Source organism: Juglans regia, chromosome 3 (assembly GCF_001411555.2).
Source record: "Juglans regia cultivar Chandler chromosome 3, Walnut 2.0, whole genome shotgun sequence".
NCBI classification, from domain to species: Eukaryota; Viridiplantae; Streptophyta; class Magnoliopsida; order Fagales; family Juglandaceae; genus Juglans; species Juglans regia.
In genome coordinates this window covers 6,886,715-6,898,793 of record NC_049903.1, presented here as the reverse complement: position 1 = coordinate 6,898,793, position 12,079 = coordinate 6,886,715, and the positions used below count along the sequence as shown (strand labels likewise).

Here is a 12,079-nt window from a genome sequence, read left to right as displayed (position 1 = left end):
ATGCATGGAATTCACACAATATTGTTTGCATTTTAATCCACATAATTTTCAAAAAAATCTTGCTAATTATTATCTCTTACAAAATTTGAATTGATACACTTCAGCTGAAATGAAAAAGATTAAAAAAGGGTCAATTGTTGAGAAGAAACATAGTTTTGTTAATGTGGTCTGATGATAGTATATATACAGACTATCATATGTCAGATATTGGTGTTTCTGAGATAAAAACTACCTCTTTAGCTTTGTGTAATAGTGCATTTAGAGAATTCCTCTTTTCCCAAAGGTAGTTGTGCCTTTCCTATCCCCTCATTTAGTGTTGTTTTTTTAAAGTTATATGGGGTAGAGTTGGAGAGAAAGCTGAGTTGAACACAATTAGAAGCCTGTGGAAAGTCTTCAATTATTTTGTGTTGGCTGTTGGTTCTGATTGTAAGTGTAACACTAATTTGCTTTCGAGTCTCACCCACTTCTTTCCTGCAGGAGTATTACTCTATTGCCCATTGTATGGCAGGTGGTTGTGCAAGCATTGCTACTTCATTCATTTTTACTCCTAGCGAGCGTATAAAACAGCAGATGCAAGTTGGTTCACACTATCAGAACTGCTGGTATAACTATAAGATCCTGGTGTTATCTTTATTAATAGTACATCCTTTTATGCTTACTATGCATTGATTTTGATGTTGTCTTTAATCTCGAATTCATTCAACCGAGGGATTGGTTTGTTTCAACCATTGGTAAAATATTGTATATTTCTGGATTTTGCTATTTATTTATTCAGATTGTAAGATTAAAATCCAATATGTTTTGTTTTATATGATGCTTTGTCTCGCTTACGTTTTCTTATTCCACCCCCCCAACAAAAAAAAAAAGGAGAGTTGGCTTTGGTAGTTTGCTATTTCCATGTTACTCATTGTTCTGTTTTTGCAGGAATGCATTGCTTGGAATTATTGGAAAGGGTGGTTTACGTTCATTGTATGCTGGGTGGGGAGCAGTACTCTGCAGGAATGTTCCTCACTCAATAATCAAGGTCAGTCTAGTTTTTGATTGTAGACACAGGTCTACAATATTAGGATGACATTTTTTGAGAGAGAATTGTCATTTAAAATATTAGGATGACATATCCATGAGCTTATTTGATTTATTCTGCTGCTTGTCCCTTGAACTGGTCTCTCATTCTCATGATTATTACCTTAATATGCTTAGTATAGTCTTAGTATAGTTACTATAGATCTTTGGATCTTTTTTGTGTAAAAAGAATATTAGGGCAATCCATAGTGTAAGGTAAAATTGTGAAGCCTGCAAAACTTGGATGTGTATAATATTTTCTCTATACCGTTTTGTGTATTTTTTTTTTATTATTTTCTGAAACATCTTTTCCGGCGATTTTTACTCGCCGGAAATAGTTTTTGTCATAGCAGAAATATATTTTCAGCGACATAAAATCGCCACAAATAATTTTTGCGGCGAAAATTACACGCTGCAAAATACTTCATAACGGCAATAATTTTAAATCGCTGAGAAAAATAATAATTTATTGCGGCGATTTATTAAGTTTTTGTGACGATAAATATCGCCGGAAATAGTAGTTCTCAGCGATTTCAAAGGTAAACTGGAGGGCTATTTCTGTCGATTTTTTTAACATTTCCGGCAGATGAAAATCGCCGGAAATAGTAGTCTTTGTGACGATTTTTGCGTATCGCCGAAATTGATCAAAAATGGCTTTAGGATAGCGGCGAACCTGCAGCGATTTATAAATCGCCGAAATTGATCAAATGCAGCGATTTCTAAAGATATTTGTGACGATTTTGACCACTGAAAAAGGCTAGATTTCTTGTAGTGCCTTGAGCTATCATTTTGGTGGAGAAAGAGACTTATCTCACCAATAATATGCTATGAGTCTCCCGCAGAATAAATTGGAGAGAAAAGAGTTTTTGTCACTAAGGTCATTCCTTTTTCAACTCCACAGTGCCGCCAGGGAATAAGTATTTGTTATAGTCATGTATCCGAAGTTGCAACTCCCACCAACAACTCTTCCTACTTCTTTCCCATCACAACAACGAGGAAGTTCATCAATAATACCATCAAGACACTTGAAACAGTCACTACTAAGAGATCCCTGGTGCATTGGGCCAAGCCATAGAGCTTCATCGATTCTCCAACCTCTTGCTCGCCAACTGCATACAGTTTTGGAGTCCCGGATGCTTCTTTTGCTAGTAGGCTCAACAGCCCCCTCGTCATTTGGTTAAACGTGGTGGGATTGCTAACATTTCTCAAGTTCCACATGTAGAACTTGTTTTGATTATCGATTTGGCCAAAGAAGTCCTTGTTTAGGTACTTCAAAAGACAATTATCGTACCAGATAATTGCACCTTTGTTATATGGGCAGCGGTTGTGAATTTCGTTGCTCGCCTCATTAACACAAGTCCCACAGTCTGATGCTCCAACATCACCGCGACAAAGAGAAAGCCCATAAGTTTGGTATGGATGCTGACCCGCTGTACCAAAACAAAAGCCCTGGGGTGGGGTAATTGGTAGTTAAGATTACCGAAGAGCTTTTTTAGGTTTGATTCGTAAGGGTCATTGGTCGTGAAGTTTTCAGAGCTTGAACAGAAATGGAAGTGAGGGCTGGCTCCAAAAATGGTTTGGAGAAGGAGAGCAAATGTTAGCAGGTAGACAGAGGAGATGAACTGTGAGAAAGACATTTTTGGAAAGGAAATGATCGATGAAGATTGTGTGTTTAAGCTTGGACCATGCAGCACTTATTTATAATAGTAAATCTGACCAGCTAGCCCTAGGGCCGGAATATGTATTAATGGGCGCACTATTAATGCGTTCGGCAGCTCTTCACTCTACGTAACTTTTCAAGTTGAATGAAATTGTCAAAAATGGGCTGCGTTCATTGCAAAAGTCAAAATATGGGTAAGTTAAAACCACACTCACGATCAACGTACAACTTATCCCACAAAAAATATTAAAAAAAAAAAAGGAATTGTACTTCGATCGTCAATCCTCGTACTGGATAGCGAATTACGAAGAGATCGATCGATCGCTCAGCAACATATTAAAAATGAAAGTTCCTCAAGATTATGGTGGTATTGATATAAATATATAATATATAAAAAATAATATTTATAATTTTAAGCTGTATAAATTCTATGCAAGACTTCTTTAAAAAAAATAGAGTTTACTATTAAAAAGTACGGAAGGATTGGATATAAAATTATCCATAATATATAATAGAAAATGAGATGAAAAATAGGGGAGGGAGAGCAAACACTTTGAGGGCTACATTTTTATTATTCTCGAGTGTTATTGAATACAATGCATAAATCTCACTCTATTCATATGAAAATTTTAAATTACAATGAGATAAAATAAGGAAAGTATCTCATTATGAAAATTAGAAAATTCGAGTCTATATTCTTATGAGCACTGCCGTCATAAAAAATGCAATGGTATAAAATCACTTGTTTGTAAAGCTTTTAAGACTGTTGTTGTCACAACTTTTCAAACTACATGCCAATATTTTTGAAAGAAAATTGGTGCCATTCTATCCAGACATGGGGCCTTTGAGGGGCTTATCTCTTTCAATGCCTCAATAACCTCCTTTTCAGTATAGGGCCTAGTCAAATCTTCATTCATCAAAGTTGTCATCCTTCCATCTAAACATTCCAGGAAGTTTGTTTGAATTTGAGTCTCTGTTCTTATGCATTTTTTATGAGCACTTGGGAGTCTCTGTTCTTATGCAATTTTTTTTATAATGAGCACTACATTTTTCATGAAATTCAAAATAAATAGTAAATGAGACTAAGGAAAGATGAAGCATTCTTGATTTTTGCATAAATTACATGAAGCATGCTGCTCCTACATACATGATTACATTCATATTGTGTGTGATAATTTGTGTGAAATAGTTTGATATAAATTGAGAAAAGATTAGTGAACTAAACCTAGATTAGAGTCTTAGACTTGTGATGTTTTGCCATGTTGCAAACTGGCTGCTGTGTATTTATAATATTGTACATGTAACATTTATGTTTTGTTTTATAAATTAGATGGATTCTTCGTCAACTCTGATTGATGTTGATTCAAATGAACCAACCATTAACTTGAAAGATGATTTAAGGGAGACCAAAATATCAAAACCCCCAAGTGCCCCTACTAGTAGTACTTGTCCATTACCGAAGAAACGGAAAGGGAATGATCTATGGATTGTTTGAGACCATTTTGCGAAGGTGAAGGGTTGTCCTGTAGATGATATGAATGCTAAATGTAATTATTGTAGCAAGACGTACGCTTGCCACTCAAAGAGGAACAAAACTTCAACAATGCAAAATCATTTGCTTTCACATCCTAAAAATCCTCATAAACGTGGGCCTTTGGATAGCTACCAAAAAATATTGATAGGTGAGGTAACACTAGACGAGGGGGTTAGAGAGTGATGGTATATTAAGGAGTCTTGCAACCCACAAATATAGTGAAAAGGTCGTGAGGTTGGCGATTGCAGAGATAATAATTATCGATGAGATGCCATTTAGAGTTGTTGAAGGACAGAGAATTAGGAAAGTGTGTTGGCCTCTTGAACCTCGGTTTAAACTGTCATGTCGGATCATAGTTGCAAGAGATTGTATAAAATTGTACGAATTAGAAAATGGGAAACTTATAAAAGTGTTTAAAGATAGTGGCATGAGCATTTCGTTGATGATCGATACATGGACATCAGTACAGAATTTGAATTATATATGTCTAACTGCACACTTCATTGATAAGGATTGGAAATTGCAGAAAAAAATTATTAACTTTTATTTAAGCCATAATCATCAAGGGGATACTATTGAGAGATATGTTGAGTCATGCTTGCTTGATTGGAGCATTGATAGAATATTTACTGTGACTGTTGATAATACAAGTTCAAATGATACTGCAATTTCATATTTGAAACAGTTTTTGGCTGGAAATCTGTTAGGGATAAGTATATGCACATGAGATGTTGTGCTTATATATTGAATCTTATTGTGAATGAGGATTTGAAGGAGTGCAATGTTGTGCACATCTCATATATTGCTCATATATTTGAAATAGTTAGATATATATGTACGTTCATCTCTCGTAAGATTAGACAAGTTTAAGAAATGTGCAAAAAAAAAAAAAAATTGATTGTAAGAAAATGTTGTGTCTTGATATACAGACACGATGAAACTCAACTTATGTGATGTTGGAGGTGGCTGAGAAGTTTGGGAAGGTTTTCAGGCGGATGGAGAGTGAGGATTATAATTACCTCTCTTACTTTGATGATGGCCCTGGACACATGGGGCCTCCTAAAGCTAGGGAGTGGGAGACAGTACAGGTGTTTGTTAAGTTTTTGATAATATTTTATGATGCCACTAATAGATTTTCTGGATTTTTATATGTGACAACCAACACCAATTTTCAGGAGATTTGTGATCTCCAAAATGAGTTAATTATGTTGAGCAAGAGTTCTAATAGTTCCTTGAGGAGTATGACCATAAATATGAAAACAAAATATGATGGAGGTCATTAGACAGGATGAATTTGTTCATGTTAATTGCAATTGTGCTTGATCTACAAAACAAGTTAGGACTTCTTACTTTCCACTTGAAGAAAGTTCATGATGAGTTTTGTTCTGATGAGTTGGTGACGAGTGTAAAACAAGTATTGTGAGATTTGAATGCAGAGTATAATGCGAAATTTGGTTCCACCACGAGTACCCAAGAACATGAACCTCTCGGACATCTAGAACCATGAATGATGGTGATGGCAAGCATGAGACCAAATGGTTCTACGAGTGGCATAAAGCATCTTCTTCCATAGGATCTACTATTGACAAAACAGAAGTGGATTGATATTTATCAGATGGTTGTGAGGCACTCTCCACATCATTTGACTCATTGACATGGTGGAAAATTAATGAGGCCAACTGTCCTATACTTGCGAGGATTGCAAGAGACTTATTGGCCATGTCTGTTTGCACAGTTGCGTCCGAGTCAGCATTTAGTACGAGAGGTCGTGTGCTTGATCCTTTTCGGAGTTCATTGGCTCCGAGAACCGTTGAGGCACTTATTTGTACTCAAAATTGGTTAAGGCATCCAGCAACAACCATTAATATTTGGGAGGCTATGGATAATGTGGAGAGTTTCATAGTAGAATCATGTAATACTTTCTTTCTTTTCATTGTAATTTAATTTTAGTATTTTTTATAATCCAAATTCACTAACATTTGATATTTTATTCTTATTATTAATATTTATTAATGTTTGTAAATAGAGTTGGGTGCACAATTAAACGTGACAACTATTGAAGATTGAAGGTTGAAGCAGCAAATATGAATATCACTCCCAATTCGTTGTCATTTATCTATGTTATATTTTTTAGTTGCATTCTGCTATGCTTAAGAGTTTTTTTTTTTTTTTTTTTGTGATATGTATTATGTAATACTAAACATCTAGTGAAGTTAATTTTATTTTTTTTAATTATATAATAAGTAGTAAGTAAGATAGTTAGTAATAGTAGAAAATTATAAATGACATTAAAATTAAAATGAAATTGACTATTAAAATGAAATCAACTCAAAAAAAGCTCAAAAAGAACTTGGATAATGAATTGAGAAAAAGAAAGCCCAAAACAAAAAATGTTGAATTGAGCAAGAACAAAGGCCCAAGAAAAATGTCCCAAACTGACCGGTAACTAGTCTGTTTCATCCCTCTATACTGGTCAATTTCGGCCAGTTTCCAGGCATAAATATGTCTGGTCAGTCGATCTAGGTTTTGGACCAAAACCGAACCGACCGTATCAGTTTTCACCCCTAGATTTCAATATGTGTACGTATCTAGAAGATATTAATGGATGCTGAAGGAAGCTTAATATCTTTTTAAAAATGCTAGCTAGATGTAATCGACTAGGGGAAGCGCGCGGGAATCGCGTCCCACGTGGCATAAATTAAACGGCACCGTTTCATTCAATTTTTCAAAACGCCTTATCTCGTCTTCGTTTACCTATTACCTCATTTCTCATTCATCCTATTCTTCTTCGTAGTAACATCGCCCAAGTTTCACCCAACAAAAGGAAAGGTGGAAAAGCATGGAAAGCCCAACATAGCAAGTCATTATTTAGGGAAGATAAAAACCATGAAGAGCTTGAGCATGTTTTATTTGTTAGACAACCATTAAAAAAAGCCATCAACTTACAAATCTATATTCTGAAAACCTACAAAAATCAATTGATCCTGGGAAATGGTTCAGTGAGCCTAGGATTTGCAGTGAACCTTGGATTTGTAGAAAATTGTAAAAAAGATTAATCGAACCCTTCAACTACTTCCTCTATAGAAATACCAAAGACATTGCCAATCTAAAGAAAAAATCAGGCATTTATTTTACAGATCTAAATGGGATGCATCCTGGAAAGCAAATATGCAGCTGTCCAAATTTCTACTACCCACGACCAAGCAAATCTAGACAGGTGGAGACACAAGAAAAGACCAAAATTCAAGGAAACAAACTTCAGCAACGAGGTACTCAAGCACAACCGAGAGGTAGACAAGACGAAATCTCATTATTTTGTTAGTTCATTTTGATCTGGAAGCATCACTCTTTATTTTTTGATCTGACATATATGAGACTGAAGATGAACAAGCAATCTCTGCCTTTTCTCCTACCCATGAAGACAACCACAGATATGAGTTGTAGAAGACGACCCCTCTGCTTTGCTTTTTCTCCTAACAAAGTTTGGGCATCCATTGGTTTCACTCCTTTCGTCTATTTCCTTTCGTCTGTTTTCTTCTTCTTCATTTTTTTTTAATATATTCTCGGACATGGCATTAGCTGATTACACCGCAGATCCCACCGCGGTTGTACGTAGAAGAGCTGATATCTTTTTGGTAGATTACCCAGTCAACTAATTAAGCACAAAAATTAGGAAACTATTCTTGACCGAGTTGGCATACATCCAATAAAAAATGGATTATGTTGTTTGAACCAATAGATGACCGATGGTAGACCAATTTTTGTTTTTTTATTTTAATTTATTCCTTAGTGATTAAGTAAGTAAATTTTACTGAGTTTATGTATTCTTTGTAAAAAATAAAAAATAAAAATAAAGATGTTGAAAAAATGAATTAAAAAAAAGCCAATAAAAAAAAAACTGAAATGCACTTAGAGCATTCCTATCTGGTTCCTTAAATTTTTTCCTAAATTTTAGCTAAAAATGACACTCCCTTCTCTCCATGGGTCCTCAAAGCCTCGTCGCCGCTGGCTAGTTCCACAACGTTGGTTTGTGGGTCTCTAGTTACTAGTATCACTGCCGAGCCTCACATCGGAAGTACTAGACTTGAAGCACTTTTCTCTTTCACTAGAGATCTCTGTGAACTTTGGGTGCAGACTTCAGTGGGTTACACCCTTTCGAAGTGGTTCAAATTTTGGTGACTATTTTAGGTGTTGTCACTACTAGAGTTCCGACTCAAGGTATTGATAATACACGGAAGTCAGGTAAGCGGGGTTCATATACTAGTTTTGCATAAATGAAATGAAATGAGGTTGACTTTGAAATAAGCATGTTTTTTTTTTGAAAGAAATCTGAAAACGACCTAAGATGTTTATTCTACATATGCATAAATTCTACATAAGAGAAAGTATTTTCTGTCATGACTGGTGTAGACATGAGCTAATTTTGTGCATTCTTTTTCTGAAATATGTAAAAAGAGCGAATATGAAAATCTAAAAGTTTTTGCTATAAATAAATGAAGATGTTTTGGATTCTGTTTATTTTGAACATGTGAAATGATCTGAAGTGATTCAGTATTTTGTTTTGATATGATGTGTCATCTGAAAACTTTAGAATGAAGTTCTGATTCTATATATGAATGTGATCTGATTCCAATGATGTTCCGTTCTGTTTCTGTTAAGGCTCAGCCACGGGTATAATGGTGGTTTATAATCCTACCACGGGGGGTGAAATATGGTATACGGCCCAACCACGGGTATAATGGTGGTTTATAACCCTACCACGAGGATGAAACGTGGTATATGGCCCAGCCACGGGTATAATGGTGGTTTATAACCCTACCATGGGGGTTAAACATGATATTTGTCCCAATGTGATGCTATGAGGCGATATGAATATAGTGTTTCAGTTTGGATATGCCAACGGATTTTCTTTTTGGGGAATAAGTTTGTCTTTCTAAAAATTTCGCTCTGATGTTTTGCACCAAGTTTTGGCTTATGCACTTCGAAAGTAAAATAGGTTGTTTTACATTCTAAAGGAAAATGTTTTGTTTAGCATGTCAACGTTATAAATGCTCATGTTTACATGCTAGTACATGCTCTCTACTTGCTGAGTTGTTGATAACTCACCCTTTACTCTTCATAATATTTTCAGATGACATTGATGGTTCAGCTGGGGATCAGTATTAGAGTCTGTGGGCAAGATTAGTTGTAAATAGTTTGGGTATCTCGCAATATTAGTACAGCTGTTGGATATTATTGGTTTATTGTTAATTTCAATGGATTTAGACAGTTTATGGGACTTATGTAAATTTTTATTTTATTCTAGTTTGTTATTTGAGACATGAAGAAAAATTGATATTTTATTGGATTGTGATATTGAAGATTTGATATGTGAGTATGTATGGTTTATTATTTGAAGTATTTACGTTTGATTTGAAGTTTTGGAAGTATATATTCTTGGATTTGGAAATACATTAGGATAGTTTGAATTGATTATCAGGTTATATGAGTTAACTCTTCGGACCCTCGGGGTCGGGGCGTTACAAGCTACCCCACTTTTGTGTGATAACAAATCCACTATTGCTATGACAGAATCCCGTCTACCATAGTCGAACAAAATATATTGCAATCAAGCATCATTTTATTAGAGAGGCTGTGGAAGATGAGGAGATTCAACTCAAGTATTGCAAAACCAACGACCAAGTTGCGAATATTTTCACTAAGACTCTTCCAAAAGATAAATTTCATTATTTGAGAGAAATGTTGGGTGTCACACAAGGCATTAAGGGAAAGTGTTAAAAATAGATTAATGTCATTGTGAGATGCACAAAGACTTTTGTGCATTCTACGAAGAAGTCTTTTCAATTTTTTAAGAGTGTCTTTTAGTTTCTGAAAATTGTCTTTTAGTTTCTCAAGACTAATTCTATGGTCATCAAGTACCATGAGTCATATGTGCCTATATATAGGTTGATGCATTGTAATTTATTTTCAAGACAATGATATGTACATATTCCAAAAGAAGGAATATGTACATAATTGAAATTCTTGGTGCCTTTGTAATGGACGTGTGTTCGGATCATGACCTGATCACATCTTCAGTAGTACAGCATATTGTGGAGTTGCAGATGAATCAGCAGATTTTAATAATTACCATCTTTCTATACTTTTGGGTAGATTGAATGACATATTCGATGTTGCAGCATATTGTGTAGTTGCAGATGAATCAGTTGGGCGACGGGTACCCATGGCTTTTCTGGAACGCATCAAGAAGGATTTTTTGTCAAGATATAATGGAGGTGGAAAGGGTGCTACAGCTCTTGCCAATAGCCTTAACAAGGAATTTGGGAATTCTATTGCGATTATGATCATCGGAATACATGCTGGAAGTTCTATTTTCCTGTTTTTGCAGCTGATATAACATACTATTTAATGCAGGCCAAAATTGAAGGAACATATGCAGTACTGTGTTGATCAACCTGAAGAGGTATGCAAGCTTGCAAATTAGGTGAAGGCTCAGGTTTCAGAAGTTGAAGGTTTAATGATGGAGAATATTGAAAAGGTAGAGATTTTTTTATATATATATAATAAAAGGTATAGATTCTAGAGATGCATTATTTTATAAGAAATGATAGTTGCAGTACTCGTGAGATTGCAAGCGCTGTGCAATCACTTTAAAAAAAATGAATAAATAGATGATCTACATGAAAAAAAAATTAATTTTTTAATAGTAGAATACTACACTTTTTTTTAAAATGACTATACGGCACTTATGCATTCTACAAATGTACGCAACATTACTCTTATTTTATTAAGCGGCATCAGTTTATTTGACCAACAATTTCCAATGAGATTTAAATGGCACCTCCTCCCTGTCCGCGTGTGCTTAATTAGAATGGCATTAAACAGGTTCGATATTCTGGTATATAATGGCATGAAAATGACGCATCGCCTGCTACCATGCATAAGTTGCTATATAGTAACGAATTTTGTAATAAAAATGAAACATTCATGTTTGTTTGTTTTTTAAAGTAGCTAGAACACTTGCTCCACAAAACATTCCTGAATCTCAACTTGATTCAATTGTTGAAGATTAATCAGATGTGGCAAAAGCTGCCGCAGCACCAGATGTTGAAGATCGATCAGAGGTGGCAAAACATATCACGGCCCCAGTTGTGGAAGAACGATCAGATGTCGCAAATCTATCCATAACGTAGGTGCTAATGGCCGAGGAATGTTTATCGATTTGCTTGCAAGCAGGAGAGGGACCAATGTGAACACAAAGCAATGCGATTTGTATGGATCTCAGAGCCTCGTTTTCAGAACATGTGTCGACCAAGATCTGATTCATTAACTCCATTTCTCTGCCTTCACTCCATAGTCGCCATGCCTGTTTTGTATTTGTTTGGAAAATTGTCTCACTTATACAGTAAGAAAAAACTTCATATTTGAGCTGATGATACAGATAGGAAAGAGACCTACGTACATGGGGCCGAAGGCTTTTGTGCACACTCTTAAATAATAGAAGCCACTGCGCTTTTTCCCACTTAAGATTTCTAGCATTAGATCTCCCAAGCTGTAAACATGTGTCTTGAATGAAAATAGTCCTTCCATTGCATACTCTGTCGGCAGTGAGAGAGAGAGAGAGATCAGCTCCGATGGGCTCAGATCATATGTCTATGTCGGGCCAAATTATGTAGACCGAAGCCCGCAATACTTGGGCATATTAACTAGTCGAGGTTTTGCAGAAACTCCAAACGTTGTTCTAACACTTCTATCTGCACCCAAAACTTGCTTTAACAAATCGTCTTTAGTTCCCATGACAGATGGTTTTCTAATGATTAATG

At 35.5% G+C, this 12,079-nt stretch overlaps 1 long non-coding RNA gene and 1 pseudogene across 1 annotated transcript; one reads left to right on the top strand and one right to left on the bottom strand.

The window, feature by feature from the left end:
• Positions 1-266: 266 nt before the first annotated feature.
• LOC118348065 lies at positions 267-1,029 on the top strand. The gene is made up of 3 exons (XR_004801209.1): positions 267-283; positions 478-602; positions 925-1,029. It is a non-coding gene; the product is annotated as an uncharacterized LOC118348065 (long non-coding RNA).
• Positions 1,030-1,951: 922 nt separating this feature from the next.
• LOC109002509 lies at positions 1,952-2,699 on the bottom strand (annotated as a pseudogene).
• Positions 2,700-12,079: the final 9,380 nt, after the last annotated feature.